The sequence below is a fragment of the Chamaea fasciata genome, unplaced genomic scaffold (genome assembly GCF_029207755.1).
Source record: "Chamaea fasciata isolate MVZ Bird 193981 ecotype frontalis unplaced genomic scaffold, bChaFas1.0.hap1 SCAF_4, whole genome shotgun sequence".
NCBI lineage: Eukaryota > Metazoa > Chordata > Aves > Passeriformes > Sylviidae > Chamaea > Chamaea fasciata.
Window position 1 is genome coordinate 55,223,283 of NW_027094089.1, and position 17,918 is coordinate 55,241,200.

The following is a 17,918-nucleotide window of genomic DNA, read 5'->3' on the forward strand; positions in this document are numbered from 1 at the left end:
ACATACAGATTCTTAATCTTAATGTTTGTTGGGACTTCACAGCACATTTAAACAGAGGTTAAAAAGAAGACTGACAGAATTCTTAACATAAACCAACTGCATAGCTAATATTAGATGTATATTGCCACATACAGAGCAGAATTGTTAATTTTAGTATCACCATGACTACTGATCACTCACTGCAACTACTTATAAATTTTATAGTGCTTGAAACTAGTCTATGTGCTTTTTGTAGTTTTCCTTTGAATTATTAAAAAATATGAATATCGCCCTAATGCCGATATCCAACTATGACGGACAAAAGACTCTCCAACAGTTTAAAGTTAGAAAGTGTATGTTTAATTACGATGCCGGGCAGCGTGCGGGATAGCTCCCAAACACACGCGCACCTACAGAAGATCACAGGGTCTTTTTATGTACAGAAGTATTGAATACCCAAAACACAAATGTATATTCATGACTTTAGTACATCCCATTCCCCGCTTCGTATGGTAATTAGCCAAAAGCTATTAAGCACGCGTGGTTTGTTCTTTGAAATGGGTCGCTGGTCTTTTTTATGGGGCAGGGTCTCAAAATGATGAAGTGAGTCTTCTTCGCTTTGACTTTTTAACCTTTTAGTGTTGTGTGACAACTGAATCCTGTTTTCCCAGGAGTATTTGATTTATGAATTCATTGTCCTTCTTGAAGCCTATTGATTAGTCAGAATACACAAACATAAGTTGACAGGCCTCATGATTTATCAGTTCCTTAAATCCGGCTTCTGCTTATCAAAAGGGATGTCTATCTGTCTTACTTCAGCAATATCTGGTTTAACTAAAATCTTTAATTCTTCAAAATTAATGTTTCACCTTAGTATGACTGAGTCTCCTTTTTCATTCCATACAGTAAAAATTAACTATTGTCCAGTTTTGCCAGTTCTTCTCATACAGCATCTTATCAGCTAGGGTTTTCTCTGAGTTCAACAACTCCCTGGTGGTAAATGTGCAGTGAAGGTGGAAGTAAGGTGTCCCTCATCAACTGCACATTGCTTGCAGGGTCTACAGTGAACTGCTAAATACTCAAAGCCTTCCTTAACACCCTTCTTCAAACATAATTGTTGAGTATTTGATGAATCCCCCTCACTGGTCTTTTTTCCTATGATCTTGCCAAACTGCAGAAACTTAGATGACTTTCTTTAAATGAGTAGTGTAAGGGGGTTTGAACTCTGTTACTGGAAAGAAGCTAACATCTACAACAGCCAAGGCTGTCCTAATAAAGAGAGAGCACCTAAGAGATAACTGGCTTATTGCCTTTGTGATGCTCAAAGACTTAATCCAACCCCTCATCTCAGAAGAGATGAAGGAGTGGAGTGAATATGCCTTTAACCAAATTGCTCCCTGGTTTGGGAGCAGGAAGTCTGTAAATACTTTGTTTTAATACATAAAAATCAATTAACTGCACTCAAGTCCTATGTCCAGCTAAAGAGATCCAGATTTTCTCTGCTGCCAGAAACCTGAAAGAAGCCTAGAATTTCTCATTTTCTGTCTCAGACACAAGCCACTCACTGAGGCCAGTGTAAAGGGTTAATTATAAAAATATCAAAATATAATGGAAATGACAAATTAAAACAATCTAGATGTATAATCATTCAGGGATCAGATTTTTAAAAACTTAGATACAGCAAGCTGTGGGTCATAGACGACTGCTTTGCAGTAAGTGCAACAAAAAAAAATGAAGCCCATTTACTGGACTGAGCTCCCCTTAAAACTGGCAGCTGTGATTGGAGTCTCCTTCTGCACTGGCCACAAACAGACCCTTGCAATTGACTGAGCAATCAGAGCACAACACACTGCCTCTTGTTAGCCGAGCCACATTACAGGCCTTATTTCTGGTTCCCTGCCTCTGGCAGCTGCAAAACAATGTAAGTTTGCCTAGGCTGCCATCATGAATCACAGAATCACCAATCACTTGGTTTGGAAAAGACCTCCAACATTATGGAGCCCAACCTTTGACTGATTACCACCTTGTCAACTAAACCATGACACTGAGTGCCACTCCTAGTCATTTCCTGAATGTCTCCAGGGATGGTGACTCTACTACCTCCCTGAGCAGTACATTCCAATGTTTAACAATGCTTTCCATGAAAAATTTCCCTATGAAGGTATGAGGGTAGACAGTTACCACAGGTGAGAAATGCAGGTATGGTCAGCTAATGCAACTCAGTGAGTAGCTGTCTTCACTTCTAATTCACTTTTAATTGCTGGTACATACCTTCACTGACATGTGTATGGCTACACCAGAAACAGAGGAATCCTCTTGTGTTCATGGGTGTTATACCCACACACTACTATTTAGTCACAGTTAGCATGGGCATTTTATTGCTCATTCAAAAAAGCAGACAACACATTTTTAAATTTGTAATTATAAGCTAATTTTTCCCTTTTAAAACCAATCTTTTCTTCTTTTCACAGACACCATCAATCTCAGTAATGTCAGATTTTTGTATCTGTTTTGTTTGGTATATTAACTAGCAAATATTCTGGACCACAGGGTGGAAGAATCTCATTTACCATGAAAGGTTCATATAAATGTTGAGTTATTTCTGCCTGGCCATTTCTTTCAGGCTTTGGCATTAGGCCCTGAGGACAGCAGGAGAGGAAGAGGTTTCTGAAAGATAAAGTTCTTGCCTATCATTGGATATGGGAGAAGTAATTAGTAAAAGCAGTCACTAATATGGGCAAGACTGTCACTGAAGAAAGAAATCAGGAGAATTGTCAGTATTTAATCAGGACACGAGAGAGATACTTGGAAAGTGGTAAAGGCACCATGACGGCCTTAATGAGGAACTAACCATAATAAAGCAGAATAAAAACTGTTGGTAAGAACAGGTTTGTCCAACACAGTTCAATCTTTTGAAGGCTTGAGTTCACTTGCAAGCATGGCCAGCTCTATACACAGTTTGTTCTCACACACAACATGATTAGTACTTTGTTAGTAATGATGGCAGCTCAATATGTACCACTGCTGCCAGAAGAAGCCTGACACATGACTGTCCTCTGACAAGCATTTGGTATATTCTTTCACAATGCAGATGAATCATCTGGCTCAGCTGCTAGACCTGGTTTGAATGGGTTGGCTTCTTACAGGTTCATGCTGCTGGCTACACAATGTCACTGTGGGCATACCAGTGTCTCTTGAGACACATGACAGGGGAGAGGCCTGGAACTCTGAAGTGGTACCAGAAGCATCTAACACAGATGACTGTGGATGTGCTTGACACATCTTTGCTCCTTGAGAGGAATTGCTTGGGGAACAGCTGAAACTGTAATCACAGTGTTTGATGAAAATGTCACAACTGTTTAGAATATAATGGTACTACTAATGTGGACAGTCCATCAGGATACCATTACTGTGCTAGCAGTTTTGACCAAAGATTTTCATGTTTCTGCAACTCACCTGCTCCTGCATGAAATGTAACCAATAAAAACTGGAAGTTCTTACATCACATACCTTAAATGTACAATATTGAAACAATGCATTGTATGGTGTTCCCCTTATTGGTTCATATGCTTATAAAATCAGATATTTCTGCTGATGTTTTATGTGTAAATATGCTTACTCTCAACATTTCCATATAAGTACCCATTGTTTTCTGTGCAAATACAACAAAATTTCTTTTAGCATGTCTTTTTCAACATTGCTTTGCTACTTCTCACAACAGTTTTTCATAAGTGAAGTCCTGAGAAAGAGAGCTTGAGAAGGAAAATGAACTTGTGGTTTTAAACTAACTGGATCTGTACCAAAATTCTGGATTAAGTTTCTGGTTTTACCACATACTATATCTATATCTATATCTATATCTATATCTATATCTATATCTATATCTATATCTATATCTATATCTATATCTATATATCTATCTATCTATCTATCTATCTATATATATATATATGACCTGAGGCAAGGTATACTCTCTTTATGTTTCAATTTCTCATCTTGAAAGCAGGGATAATAATAGTTTCTCCATGTAACAGGATTCTTATGAAGTAAAATCCATGAAGAGTAATGATAATCTTCAGCAGAATGGAAATAACAATTGCAGCTGTTCTTTCCAGGTATAAAATAAGGCCAAGGGCCATGTCCTGCCCTTGGATCTCAGCAAACCCAAGCAGCACTTCAGGCTGGGAGACAGAGGTGGTCCACAAAAAGGGACTTGGGGGTGCTCCTTGAGAGCCAGCTCAGTGTGAGCCAGTGTGTGCCCAGGTGGCCAAGAAGGCCAATGGCATCTTGGCTGGAACCAAGAATAGTGTGGCCATCAGGACAAGGGGAGTGATCATCCTCCTGTACCTGGTATTGCTGAGGCCCCTTGAGTCAAGTTCTGGACCATTCATTTTAAAAAGGACATTAAGGTGTGGAAGAAGGGGCAACAAGGCTTGTGAAAGGACTAGAAAACATGTCTTATTGCTGAGGTAGCTGGGTTTGTTTAGTCACAAGAAGAGGAGGCCCAGGGGAGACCTCTTTGCTCTCTACAACTCCTGGAAAGGAGGTTGCAGTGAGGTGGGGGTTGGTCTCTGTCGCTCTGATTAGAAAGGGAAGTAGAAAATGACACACAGACTCTCAGGTTTGTTAGCAAGTGAGAGCAATCTCTTTGAAATCTTCTTTTATACACAGTTCCGATGGAATTAAACTTCACTGGACAGCAAACCAACACATCACTATCATTGGACGGTTAGGAACAACACCCCTCAATCATTTCTAGCAAGTAAACAACAGGGAGACAAACAACACCTGGAAGGGTTGTTTTACTTTCTCCAAGGACTGTTTGTTTGAATTCCTCCTTACAATTTCTCAGGCCACAATATCTCAGGCCAGTATGAGAAATCTGTGAGACTTGGTTTCACACAGACACTGTGCTGCTGCCTGATTTCTCGCATTCAGCATCCACAGGTCTCTTCTACTGTGCCTGCAGTGAAAGGACGAGAGGAAACGGCCTTCAGCTGAGACAGGAGAATCAGGTTAGATACTTTTTTTTTTTTTTTTCCCTTTTAGGGCATGTCAGGCATTGGAATAGATTCCTCTGGGTGGTAGTGGAATTACCATGTCTGAAGGCGATTAAGAGGCATCTGGATTTGGTGCTGGATGATGTGGGTTAATGGTTTAGGGGTTACAGTGGTAGTGCTGAGTTGATGGTTGGACTTGATAATCTTAGAGGTCTCTCCCAACCTTGATGATTCTAGAGTTCTAAATAAGGGTGTTCATCATCTAAACACACAGAGCAGAAACACCATCTGCAGGGCGCTGAGCTGAAACTGGTTTTCAGTGGCTGGCTCTAGAAGGGAAGATCAGTGTCAGGGCATGGCTGATGGAGGCACTTTTCACACTATGTACTTCCGAAGGCAATTAAGACAGAAGTATATTAGTGGACACAAAGCCCTTTTAGAAAAATATCCAAAATTGTAAAAACATGGTCTGGAGAAATAATAAACCACGAACAAGTTGACAATTTAAAAAAAAAAATGTATATTGCCACATTTTTCACTTTAGCTCATACCACTGAACCATGGATGATGTGCGAAACCAGGAAAAGTCGTACAGAGGAGATATGGCAACCTAAGACCCTCTGCAAAGAACCATGGCTTGACAGCAACATGGTGTCATTGGGTATCGCTTTCAGCCATACTTCTGCACCCAGCAAGGAATACCTGATATTGCATGTTCATCGTGTTTCATATTTGAGTCAGGCTTGCCACCTTCAGCATCTTCTCCTTATTTTTGAGTTTCAAAAGACAGTGTATGGTCTGTTGGAATGGAGCGGAGATAGCTCTCCGAGGGTCGCAGTGGCACCATAGCTATTTTGAATCAGTAGACCAGCCACAGGTGTGGAGCACCCATGATGACTCACCATCTCTCTGTCAGCAACTGAAGCGGCTGCCGAGGGAACGGCGGATGTGGGACGCAGAAATTTTACCGGCACGCACAGAGTGGGCTTGCTGCTGTCAATAGCTGGGGGTCAGAAGACAAATCCCCTCCTCATTTCCTTGTCCGACCACAAGCACAATAGCTTTCGTGATCTGCTTTCCGCTACTCCTTAAGGCCGTGGCGATGCCAGCATATTTTGGCTAGGGAACTGACAGCGCCGGGGTGCCAGCGGCGGGCAGCGAGCCCCGGGCGGCGGGAGCGGAGCGGGGCGGGCAGGGAGCGTTGCGGCGCTGGCGGAGGTTGGACCGGGCGGAGGCGGCGCAAGAGGAGCGGGCGGCACAGCGATAGCGCTGACGGGCAGCGGCAGCCACGCTTTGTCCCCTCCCCTCCCCTCCCCGGCGCGCCCAGCCCAGCCGGCAGCGCGGAGCGGAGCGGGCCGGCCTGGGGATTCCCTCCCCGCTCCGCTGAGGTCGCCATCTTCAGCCCCGAGCTCGCCTCCGACGCTGCCGGCCGGGCTCTCGGGGAGCCGCCGGGAGCCTGCGCCGCGCCTGCCCGCTGCATGTGACCGGCGGGCGGTAGCGGCCTCCTCCGCGGATCTCGGCTGCGTCCTCCTCCGCCCCCGGCGCGGCGGGGAGGGGGCGCGGGGCGCCCGGCAGCGGGAGACGGAGGTGCCGGGGTGCGGCGGGCACACAAAGGAACGGGCGCCGCCGTGGGCAGCGGTGAGTGGCGGGGCAGTGCTGCGCGGATTCCCGCTGTCGCTACCCTTCCCTGTACCTGCCGGTGGGCTGAGCTGCGGCCACTGCCTTTCCCGGGGCCCCGCTGGGAGCGATGGGGAGGTTGTGTGGGGTGGTTCTGTTGCACCGCCAGCCCCACCGCAGGGCAGCGGCGAGCGAGGGCCGAGCGAGGTGCCCGGGGGCGGTGGGGCCGCTGCTGGGCGGGGCGATGCGGGGGAGACTCCGGCCGCGCCGCCTCGGGAGCGGGCAGTGCCGCGGGCGCGGCGGGTGATGCTCGGCCGTAATCGCGCTTGACGCTCGGACAAAGAGGAGCGAGCAACTAATTTCGTGGTGGGCGATTAAAAAAAAAAAAAAAAGGGCGGGGGAGGGGGGTTGGGTTTCCTGGGTTTTGTTGGTTTTTTTTTTATTTTATTTTATTTTTGGGGGGTTTTGTGAGGCTTTTGGGCGGTGGGTTGGGGGTTTTTTTTTGGTTCTTTTCTGATGCCGCTCGCCCCCGCCCTGTGGTCCGAGCGTGCGGCGGGAGGGCAGGTGTCGCGGGAGCGGCGGGCAGCGGGGCCCGGGATCGGGCCGCGCCCGGCACAAGGCGTGGTGCCGCGGCGGGGATGCCGCGACGCCTCCGTCCCTCCCACCCGTGTCCCCGAGCGCCATGCGGAGGGAGCCCCGCGGGGCCGCGGAAGGGAGTAAGGCCCTCCCGGCAGGGGAAGCAGGGCGCTGGGGTGCAACAGCAGTGACTTTCGTGCTCATCTAGAGAGGTAAATTAGCGCTTAACACGGGTGTTTTGAAATGTGGCGCTTGTCTACTGGGGTGAGCGTGTGGTTTTCGGGCAGTGACTCCGTGTGAGTGACCATGTGCACTTACCAGAATTGTAACTCTTCCATAGGAGAACGTTCCTAGAGAACGTGAGGCTCTGTGACATTTAACTGTGAAGTTGGATATGCATTAAACTGTAAGTTTTCCAGTTTTGTTTCTGAATTTGGATTGATGAACAGAGGGATTATTTCATGTCTGCGACACAAAAACTTGAGGAGTAATTTATCTAAGACCCTAGGCAGACTTTCCCCATGCCCGTTGCACATATATATCCCTCCTAGACTGCAATTACTGGTAAAAAAAATTGAAAAGTAAAGAAAATCTGGGAGAAAGTAATGTCTTAAGTGCTTGCTTTAGGTATGGTATGGGTCTTACTTAATCCTCTAGGGCTGACAGTCAGCCTTTTAGACTTAAATCAGTGTACAGGAAATACCTTTGAATGTAATACTAGTGTGTTCCCCTGTATTTGACTGAAATACCTGAGATTAGATGTTGCTTTTTCCTCATTCATAAGGCGTATTTACTCAAGTATTTTATTAGGTGATCTGATTAATAGCAGCTCATTATAGTATCGTTATAATAGATATATTTCTGAGTTGTTTTTTACAGTGTTAAAATATAGATGCATTTTTGAAAGATGTAATTAAATATTAAATTTCTACAGTAATAATGAGTTTTTTTGAAGGGTGAGGGGCATTGTTGTAGATGAAATTGCAGCAAATGATCAAGCAAATGACTACAACCACTAATGAAATAAGTAGCAGGTCAAATAAGCAATGAGATAATTCACTGTACAAATTTAGTATATACATAAACTTCATTGTATGTCAATAGCTACATCACTGCTCTTTTAAATTTGGATTCTCCCATTAGCTTGAATGAGAAGCTGGAGCCTGGATATAGCTGTCTGGGCGTCTAAAGTGATTTTGCAAACAAGTATGAGTTACTCAATGTTCAAGACACTTCCTGGTGAAGTTTTCCTAGATATAGGCCAGAGTTGTATAGCTTACAAATTATATTGCTCAGTCCATATAGTGTTATATGGCATTTGTGCACCAGAGGAGCAAAGAACTCTGAAACTGTTGTTATGTATGTATTATGTTATGTAACTTGTGCAGAAATATTACAGTTATCTTTTATTCAAAGGCTATTTTGCAAAAAAAATAATTGTCAATTTACTTGTGCTGTTGTATAACCACACAAAACAAATTTCTTTTGAAACCTGCTAGTAATTCTGATGCCATGAGTGGTGGCTTGGTGTGCAGTGTGATGGTCTGTAGGAATTCTTGAGGACATGGTGACTGATCACAACAGGGAAAAGACAGTTAGAAATGTTTCAAATATCCCATCATGTAAAAAAAAAAAAAAAAAAAAAAAAAGTAGAGTTGATTTAGAAACAGGAAAAGGAGATGAAAAATTAAGTGTGTGTTCGGCATTTCTTTCCGTATATTTTACTGCCCTTTTTTAACCTGTATATCAGAGCTTTCATTGCACTGATAAAATATTAACCCTAAAACGGTTTCAAAAAATCAGATCGTGTGCCATGGAGTTGTTACAGTAAACAAGAAGGATTAAATGTCACATTTCATCTCTTTCCCCCACAAGAAGTTGCTTTCCTAGGAGTAATAGTTGTTGGTGGTGAAATAGCACTAATCAACAGTTGTTGCTGTAATTGATCTTTCACTACCTAAGGAGTCCATGTAACACCCATTAACTTAAGCAAGCTTGCACAAACCCTTAAGATACTTGTGCCAGACCTTTTGACCCTGAGGTGGGACGTGGAAGGGCTTCTTTTTTTGCCGCTTGAGTTTCTCCTCACAAGAATCACAGTGCACTATTAGAAAAATACTTTTTCCTTTACACCACTGTCAAGGAGAACATACTTCATTCTGTGATATATCTTTGAGGTGGCAGTTTCTTGAAATTCAGGACTTTTTTTCAGACTAATAGGAATAGCACTGAGATAGTTGCTTTGCCTAATGTGATTTATAGACCTACCTTTTAGGCATAAAGCATAATGTGAATAACGGAAAAAAAGATCCTTGCTGTTGAAGTACTCCGTGGAGATACTGCTCCTGTTGTTTTTTTGTTGTTTTGTTGTTGTTGTTTCATTTTCAGTGAACTTAGTTTGATAAATTAAATGTAAACTTAGCATACCATACTGCTAAGGAAAATCTTGTGCCAGTCTGTTTTGCATACTCTGACTTACTTCAAAAGTGGGACAAAAACCCACTGGGTTCTGGTCAGTGTCAATGAGTGCTTGGATAGAATTCAAATATGACTAATTACCACTTTTGAGTGATATACTTCGCCTGTTCCCATTAGTTCTCAGCAACTCAGTTGCAGCTCTTGATTACACTTGACAGCCTGAGTCCAGGTAGTGAATAGCAGTTTATCATGTAATTCATTAGTGCAGTACATGTTTTTCCTCAGGATGATTATAGCAAGCATTATGAACTGTTGCCTTACATAAACATATGTAAACACTTGTCTTTGGTCACCGCCTTACCCCTGGGTGTGTGTTTCTTTTTCTGTGCCTCTGTGCGTGTAGATAGAGAAATGAATGAAGGCTAGTGTGGCTCTTGTTGCTTGTGCCATATTCATTAAAATGAGTTTGTTACTACCATATCAGTCATCTTGTGTCTCCTAGTTTTAATACTGGCTTTGTATTGTAGAGTGAATAAAAGAGTTTTAAAGGAACTTAGGGTGTTGTGAAAGTGTTAGTCACTGTTTTTGTACTTTAAAAATGAGAGAGTTGCTTTCTTATATATTCTGAAGTGCTGTAGACGAATTGACTACTGCAACATGAATGCCTGGGTCTCAAACCAACTTTATCAATGCTCAAAGTATACTTAGCAGGATTAACATGGAGGAGTTACTTTAATGTTATAGCTGCTGTATTATTTTTGTGTAAAAAATAAGTGTATATGATGTATATATGTGTATAGGATAACAGCACAGATAAATTATTTTCTTTTTTGGAATAGACTAGGTGTAGATGTGCTAGAAAAGCAGGCGCATGTGTTCCTTTCTGTAACCAAGCCTGGGAGGAAAATAAAGGGGGGGGGGGGGGGAGGAGGAATGCTGCTCTGAAGGATGCTGGTCTTGAGATGGATGGATTGGATTAATTTTTCTTTAAAAAAGTGGAGTTGATTTTGAATATTCAGTCACTTAAAGGTTTCATGTTATTTTGATGAAGCAAGGCTGTCTTGCATGATGAGTGTCTCATTTTATTGTATGACTAGCAATGATAAGAAATGATGACAAATTCAAGGAAGAAGCAACCTGAAGCAGTTGAATGTGGGTAAGAGAGCAATCAGACAGCTGCACTGAGCATGTTTAAGTGGGGGCTTCACATAAAGGACAGATTGAAGAGAAAGTCTAGCAGCGAGAAAGCTGCCTATTAGTAGCAAAATGAATGTAGAAAATCATGCTGGTGAGTGTCCTACTAGAGGATCTTGGCTCAATGCCCATTACATAGATGGGTAACTCTGCCTGAGGACTGCTTTGGTCTTTCTCATATTGAATGTTTTGTGTTTGCTTAGACGTGGATGTGTGAGATGAAACTACTAGACCTAGGGTAGTCATGCGAGAAACAATAGTTTCTGTTTACTGCTTCACCTCAACTCCATGGGGAAGAGGAGCTCTCTTATCCATGTAGAAGGCAAAGTTAAGGGAGTGGAGATCTACTTCAAAGCAGTCTTATGTATTCTTTGTCAGTGTCACATTAACAGAATGGCTTAGAAAGGAGGTGTAAGGAGGAAGATGTAAAGTGTCAATGCAGTTGTCAGCAGGTTTTGCAGGCTTCTTCCTGGAAACATAACTGAGCTGTATTAACTTCCTCTTCTAATTTATTTAGTTTTCTGTCCAGTCAGATTTCCAATATGTGTTGTGAGGCGTCAGAAGGAGAGCTGCTTGTGTGACTTTTGGGGATGTCCTGTGCAGGGCTAGGAGTTCAGCATCATTGTCCTTGGGGGTCCCTTCCAACTCAGCAGATTCTGCGACACCTTCTGTCTGCACGTGCAGTAGTGCACGAGTGGGTCGCAGAAGAAAGCAATCTGCTGATCACTGCACTGCCTGAAGAGCTAGGAACTGCTATACAGCTGGCTTCTGTGTTATAGCTAAACTATATTCAACAGACAACTGAGATAGGTCTCTGTGAGTTGTGTTCAATGGCTTACTTATTTGGCTCGTGTTCAAAGTAGGGATCATATTATAGGCTCACATCTAGTAATGTTGAAGGTCTACTGAGTTGCGGTTTCCTGAGCCCTTGATCTGATACTGTAGTTATTAGAAAACAGTTACCTCAGCTCTTCGCTGGACAGGGTTTGAATCCTTTCCCCACCATACAAAAGTTGTAACAGAAGTGTGCTGGCCTGTGATGAGGTTTGTTTACACCAGTGCCTCTGTGTTGCAGAAGAGGTGCTGGAGGAGAAATTGCAGTTCACCTTTATGGAAAAGGAAAAACTTTGATCTAAACAGTTAGGGGCTTGTAATGGTGGGAGAGCATTGAACGTGGAGATTACCTCTCTGATCTAATAATTTTTCACAGCTAAACAGTTAGAGTGCTTTCAGTTGTGCTTTAGGCAAGCAGGGATAAAATACTGTAAGTATCTCTAGCCATTTAGGCTAAAAGAGAGAGCTATTTGTTTTATCAAAATACTAGTAGTACAAGGGCAAAACTGTGCATGAACCAAGTAACTGATTACAGACTGCATCATGGATCACTGGGTATTTTACTATCTTGTACTTTTTTACTAATCGCAGTACAACTCAGCCTGTTTTTTTTCTCACTGTATGTGCCTTGAACTTTATCATATATATATTAAAGTTATAACTAAGAATTCAAATATGTTTCCTTAGGAAAACTTTGTTTTTACAGAATAGAAAGTGTGTTGCCACCAAAGCCTCCCCAGTTAAAATTCCAACTGTCCTCATAGAAAAAAATTAAATGCGTGCCTTTAGACTGAGGTTTGTGCATTCTGTCTTAAATTTAGTATCTTTTCTGTCTTAAAGTTCTGGTTTATCTTTGTATGGGCTTGATATACTTTCCCCGTGCTTCATTTTTGAATTGGGACCTTTAATCTTCTTTTTTGTACCCACTCGCTGAATTTGGAGACCAAATGTTTAAGTCTCATGCAGAAATAGGACTTTTCTAATTTGCAGCTGGCTTCCTTGTCACAACAGTCATGCTGCTTAGTACTGAAATATTATATGCAGAAAGTGTCTTGTTACATTTATTGGTTGCTTTTATCTTACAGTTCATATTCAATAAATCCTGTGCTCTCTGATAACATCTCTTTTAATTGGCCCCCTGTGATGCAGCTATTAGCCTCAAGCACCTGTTGCTTGAGGAATTCCACCTACTCCTTTAAAGCTTCCTGAGAACGGTTTTTTCACTTGAGCTCAACTACCTATTTCTTCTCTTAACCCTTCAAGTATATGGTATCTTGCCCTGGTATATTTGCATTGAAGTTCTCTTCTAGTAAGCTGAGTTTTATAAAGTTTGTTCTACCTTGATATAGTTAAAAACCCCCTAAAATTGATGCAAGAATGTAGTTTCAAGTGAAGTAGTCCTGTTCACTTGAACTGTATAAACAGATCTTGAGATACAGTAGAAGCTGTTTCCTCCAGCCAAAATTACATGTGTTTCAGAAATAGGAGTTTACCCATTTTATTTGGTGTAGACATATTCAACAAGTCAGTGTACAGTGGACTGGAAGAAAGGCTTAAAATGTGTATTTTAAGTAACATCTAATTTTTAAGGGGAGGAAGAAGGGAGCAGGGAGTAGTCTTCACCAATTGTGTGATTTTTGGTATTTCATGTGCCCCTTGGTCATCTGATTTTTTTTGTTTTGTCCTCAAGCATATAGGAGGAACAATTTGCAGAGGTAATAGAGAACTAAGCTTTGATGCATTCTGTTATTTGACTTGTTTTTGGTTGGTTGGTTTTGTCCTATCAAAAATTTATCTTGCACGAGCATTTAGGTGATGTGCTCACAGTAGGAGCATGTCACTGGTACAGCCAGGGTTTGCTACATAGTCACATCTTTATTTCAGTGTTGAAGTAGGAACTTTTTAAAGGATAAATCTAGGTGTGTTCAGCTCTGCTATTTCTTACAATTGCACTTTGTTTTCTTCTGAGCTGTCTTGTAAATGGCAAAGCCTTGTGATACTCTTCGAAAAATCTTAGTTCAACTTGAGACTGCATTGAGGTGAATTTGAAGGGGCAGTACGAAGTACAGCCAGTTACACTCCATTGTAAGACATGTGGACCATCCTCTAGGGCCTGCTCTATCCAAGCTTCCTGTAAATGTTTTCTGTCGAAGAACCTCTAAGTCCCTGCACTGGTGCCTTTTCTTTCCGTGAATGATTGTTAAGTGGCATTTTCACTTAGCACAGGCCTTTCCTGGGAAGTCAGCAGGAGTGGTGACCTACTTTTGGCTCTAAGCATTGCTGGTCAAACCCTGTCTGTGGTTAAATTAGTGGTGAAGCTTTCATTGAGATCCTAAGTTCATTACAATTTAAAGTCTGCAAAGCAAGTTAGCTGCATCTCTGCAAGAATGCATTTGTGAGGGTGATACTAGCCATCAGCCAGCAGTTACCAGTTATGGTGGAGTCTTATTCCTTGTGTATCTTCAGTAGAATTGCAGATAGCTGTATTCAGAGGTGCTTACAAACCAAAGTGAGAGCATTGGCAGTTTATTTACAGAAAAATACAGATGCTGGAGGTTTTGGTGGATTTGGTTTTTAACATATTTATTATTTGGTTGAGCCACAGTTGTCACCTTTGCTTCCAGTCCTTTGTCTTCTGTGTTGTCAGGATATGTATGTATTTACACGAAGATGATCCTTATTTCTTAAGATTTTTTTTATTATTATTTAGTTCAGTTGAAAATTGTAATTGATGCAAGGAAACTGCATCAAGAGTGATCCCACTTGGGAGAAACTCATAGCAGTTGCAGACCTGTGACAGTCCAAACAAGTGGGTGTTTTACTGAAATAGTATGTAAATTAAGAATTCCATTAAAGAAAATACGTTGTTCTGAAAGTGACGCTTCCACAGATTAGATAGGTACTCCAATATTGATAGAGGTAATGGGTGATTCTAGATTAGGCTTTTCATACTGTATGTATGCTGTCTCTTTTTTCAAATTCTTAAACTTTGTTATTTTTCTTTCAAGGACAGAAAGTGTGATCTGAAAGCTTTGTTGCTTTGTTTCTACTGGTTGAGATCACATTCAGATATATTTGTCAGTGTTCTGTACAGACATTTTTATCATACTATTTGTGACTTACAGTCTTTTAAAATGTAACTTGTGTTTGCATCTATTCAAAGATGCTGAGGGCATTTCAAATGCTGTACTCTTCTGAAGTCTCAGGCAGCAAATTTTGCAAATCACCATGGTAATGTACATGTGGGAGGAAGGCTAGTTGGAATCTGCATTAACAGAATCTGTTAATATTACATATGCTCTGTGGCACTAGCACTGCTTGTTCTTTGACGTGCGTGTTCTTTGACTGCATGTTCTTTGCTTAATTAAAAACAAAGTAATATGATGGAATTAAAAGCCCCTATTGTCTGATTTTTAATCTTTTGCGTGTGTGTGTTTCTGAAACAAACCTACTGAAATAATCAGAGGTGGGTAATTGTGGAATCTTCTTTCTGTTCAGAAAATGGCATATGATAATCTTGTATGCTAGCAAAAAATCTCCACCATTTCTTTGTTCCCTCTGTGAGAACTTATGGGTAGACTTAAAAGACATTGTGTTACAGCTAGAGATACATACCAAGAACACTTACTACTGATAGTGCATGTCCTGGTGATTTCTGCCAAAACGTTGTGAATGTTAAAGGTGCTTGATTTTGGGTAAGCATATTTGGATTCTCTTGTACTTGCAATTGTTTTCTCAGAAACAGAATTAGTTCTGACGTATCATCAATGCTAGTTTAGGTGTTTTTTTCTCTGTGTGTGTGGGTTTTTTTTTGTTTGTGTTTTTTTTTTTTTGTTTTTTTTTTGGTTTTGTTTTTGTTTTTTTTTTTTTTTTTTTTTTTTGTTTTTGTTTTTTTCAATAAAGAGGAACTGTGTTCTGTTCTGAAACTGGTTCTTAATTGCCCTTAGTCAGTGCTGACGATGGATAAACTTATAAGTGCCAATGAGTTTATAGGAAGAGTGGACAAGAGAAAAGTTAATGCTGACTTTTCTTGTCTCTTTATTACTGTAGTGTTAATTATCTTGGAAAAATTGGAGACTTGGATGAAGAATGATTTATTTTCCCCATTATTGTATTGATTGTCTAAAATCTCAAAGTAGGAGAACAGTGAAGACTGTGAAGGATGTAGAGGGAAAGCCAAACGAGGAGTGGCTGAGGTCACTCAGTTTGCTGAGCCTGGAGGGGACTGAGGAGGGACAGAGACCTCACTGCAGTCTACAACTTCCTTGTGAGGGGAAGAGGAGCAGCAGGCATTGATATCTGTGATGACCAGTGACAGGACCCGACGGAATGGTGTGAAGCTGCTGTGCTAGGAGAGGTTTAAGTTGGATATTAGGGAAAGTTTTTTACCCAGAGTGTGGTTGGTTTATGGAAAAGGCTCTCATATGAAGTGGGCACAGCACCAAGCCTGACAGAGTCCAGAAGTGTTTGGACAATGCTCTTGGGCACATGGTGTGACTCTTGGGGCTGTCCTGTGCAGAGCCAGGAGTAGGATGATGATCCTTGTGGTTCCCTTTCAGTTCAGCATATTTTACGCTTCTATGAACTTTTAGTTACTTGCAATAACTTACTAGCTTAAAAATACTCACCCACTGCTATTGAGAATTATAGGCATTGTTACAGGTTCAAAATGGAGTCCAAGTCATTTTGACTTTTGTTAGATGGCCTGAGAGTGGGCTTCTTAACTCTTTCATTGTATAGATAAACCTTGTAGCAAAACAACCAAGTAGGATGGGGAGTTGAGATGCTCTTGCTTCATCGGAGTTCAGATGAATCAGAATGTTCACCAGAGCTGCCTTTGCCACCAGTAGAGCAGAGTTATTAGCCTGGCATGATGTGAACATTCAGACTGTCCTGAACTTGGGTGGTCATCTGGAGATCTGAGCCATCTGTGCATGCATTCACATTACTTGGTGCATTTTGTTTTTACAATGCTATCCACTTGTTATATGCAATCTGTCATAGTAATAACACTTATTATTGTGATATTTTTCTTTCAAAATGCCAGGCCTCCTTTTGAGAGTGCAAGTGTGGGAAGTGATGACTTTGACAGTATTTGCCTTAGGAAAACAAGCCGTTTTTTCAAGGCTGTTTTTGCGAGGGCTGAACATCACTGTGTACGCAGTGTAGTCATTTGTATATCTAGTGACTTGTTAGGTCCTTTCTTTGCTTTTTTGAGGAGGAAGATACCATCTACTAGACTATCTCTAGGTCTTCAAAAGACAAAACTTGAGGATGAGTAGGGCTTCAGACAGTGAACTGTTGTAGTTTTGGGTGGAATTTTTTCATTCCATCGTTCCCTTGACCTGTGTACTTCTGGTACCTACAGAATCTGTAGTAGCACACAGGTTGATTGTCACCTGGGTGATTTAAAGCAGACAGCTAAGGGATTCTTCATATTAGATTTCGAAGAAAAAAATTAAGTAAACTATATCCTTTATCTGATGAATCAGTGAAATTACTCATGTCAGGTTTTTAAGTCTGTATTGGCAGGTGTGAAAACAGAGTACTGCTCTGAAAAGCATGCTACTAAATGCACCTTCCTCCCACTCCTTAGAAAAAAAGAAAAGCCTTTATGGTAATAAAATCTGAGAAAGAAATACTAGTACACAGATACTTTTTCTTTCACTTTAGAAAGGTTTAGCCTCTCAAACTTTTTAATACATACGGAGTTTCTCCACACTAAAATTCAGTGTGACTAATTAAAGTAAATTACAAGGTTTCACCCTTTGCGTAGCTGAGGGTTCTGCACTTTCTGCTTCTGATCCCAAGGTATCTTTCAGTCTTCTCCCTGGAGTGTTCATATAGTGTTAAGTGTTCATCTCCTAAAGGAGACAAGGAATTTGATGAGCCAAGGAATTTCATTAGAAAGAGAAGAAGTAGGAAAGCCTGATGCCAGTACAGATAAACATGACCTGGACACCAGTGTTCTGGGTGGCAGACTCCTACTAGTTTCTGGGAGAATTACTTGCCCCCCCCCCCCTTTTTTTTTTTTTCCTGGCTTGGGGGCATTTCTGTAAGGTAAATGCAAACATTATAAAGTACTGAAATGTCTTGGTATTGCTATATTCTAAGATGTTATCTGCTATCTCTTGAGAATAGCGTTTGAAGTGAGGAAAAGTCATTCAGAGGCAAGTTGAAGTAGGCTACTGTCCCAAGTGCTCTTTCTTGTAGGCTAAGTTGGTGAATAGAAGTATCTTTCTCCTAAAGAAACACAGTGTCTTTCTCCTAAAGGCATATCTTAAGTGTAAACTCCATCTT

At 41.5% G+C, this 17,918-nt stretch overlaps 1 protein-coding gene across 4 annotated transcripts in view; it reads left to right on the plus strand.

The window, feature by feature from the left end:
* Window positions 1–4,975: 4,975 nt before the first annotated feature.
* Window positions 4,976–17,918, plus strand: part of CDC42SE2 (CDC42 small effector 2) — an 86,496-nt gene continuing 73,553 nt past the window's right edge. The window contains exons 1-2 of one of the 4 annotated variants that reach the window (XM_066181632.1): window positions 4,976–4,994; window positions 7,513–7,578. The gene's annotated coding sequence lies outside the window, so the exon portion shown is untranslated. Of the gene's footprint in view, window positions 4,995–6,527; window positions 6,618–6,869; window positions 6,963–7,512; window positions 7,579–17,918 lie in introns of those variants that run through there. The other 3 variants (XM_066181629.1, XM_066181631.1, XM_066181633.1) reach the window with 3 other exon arrangements.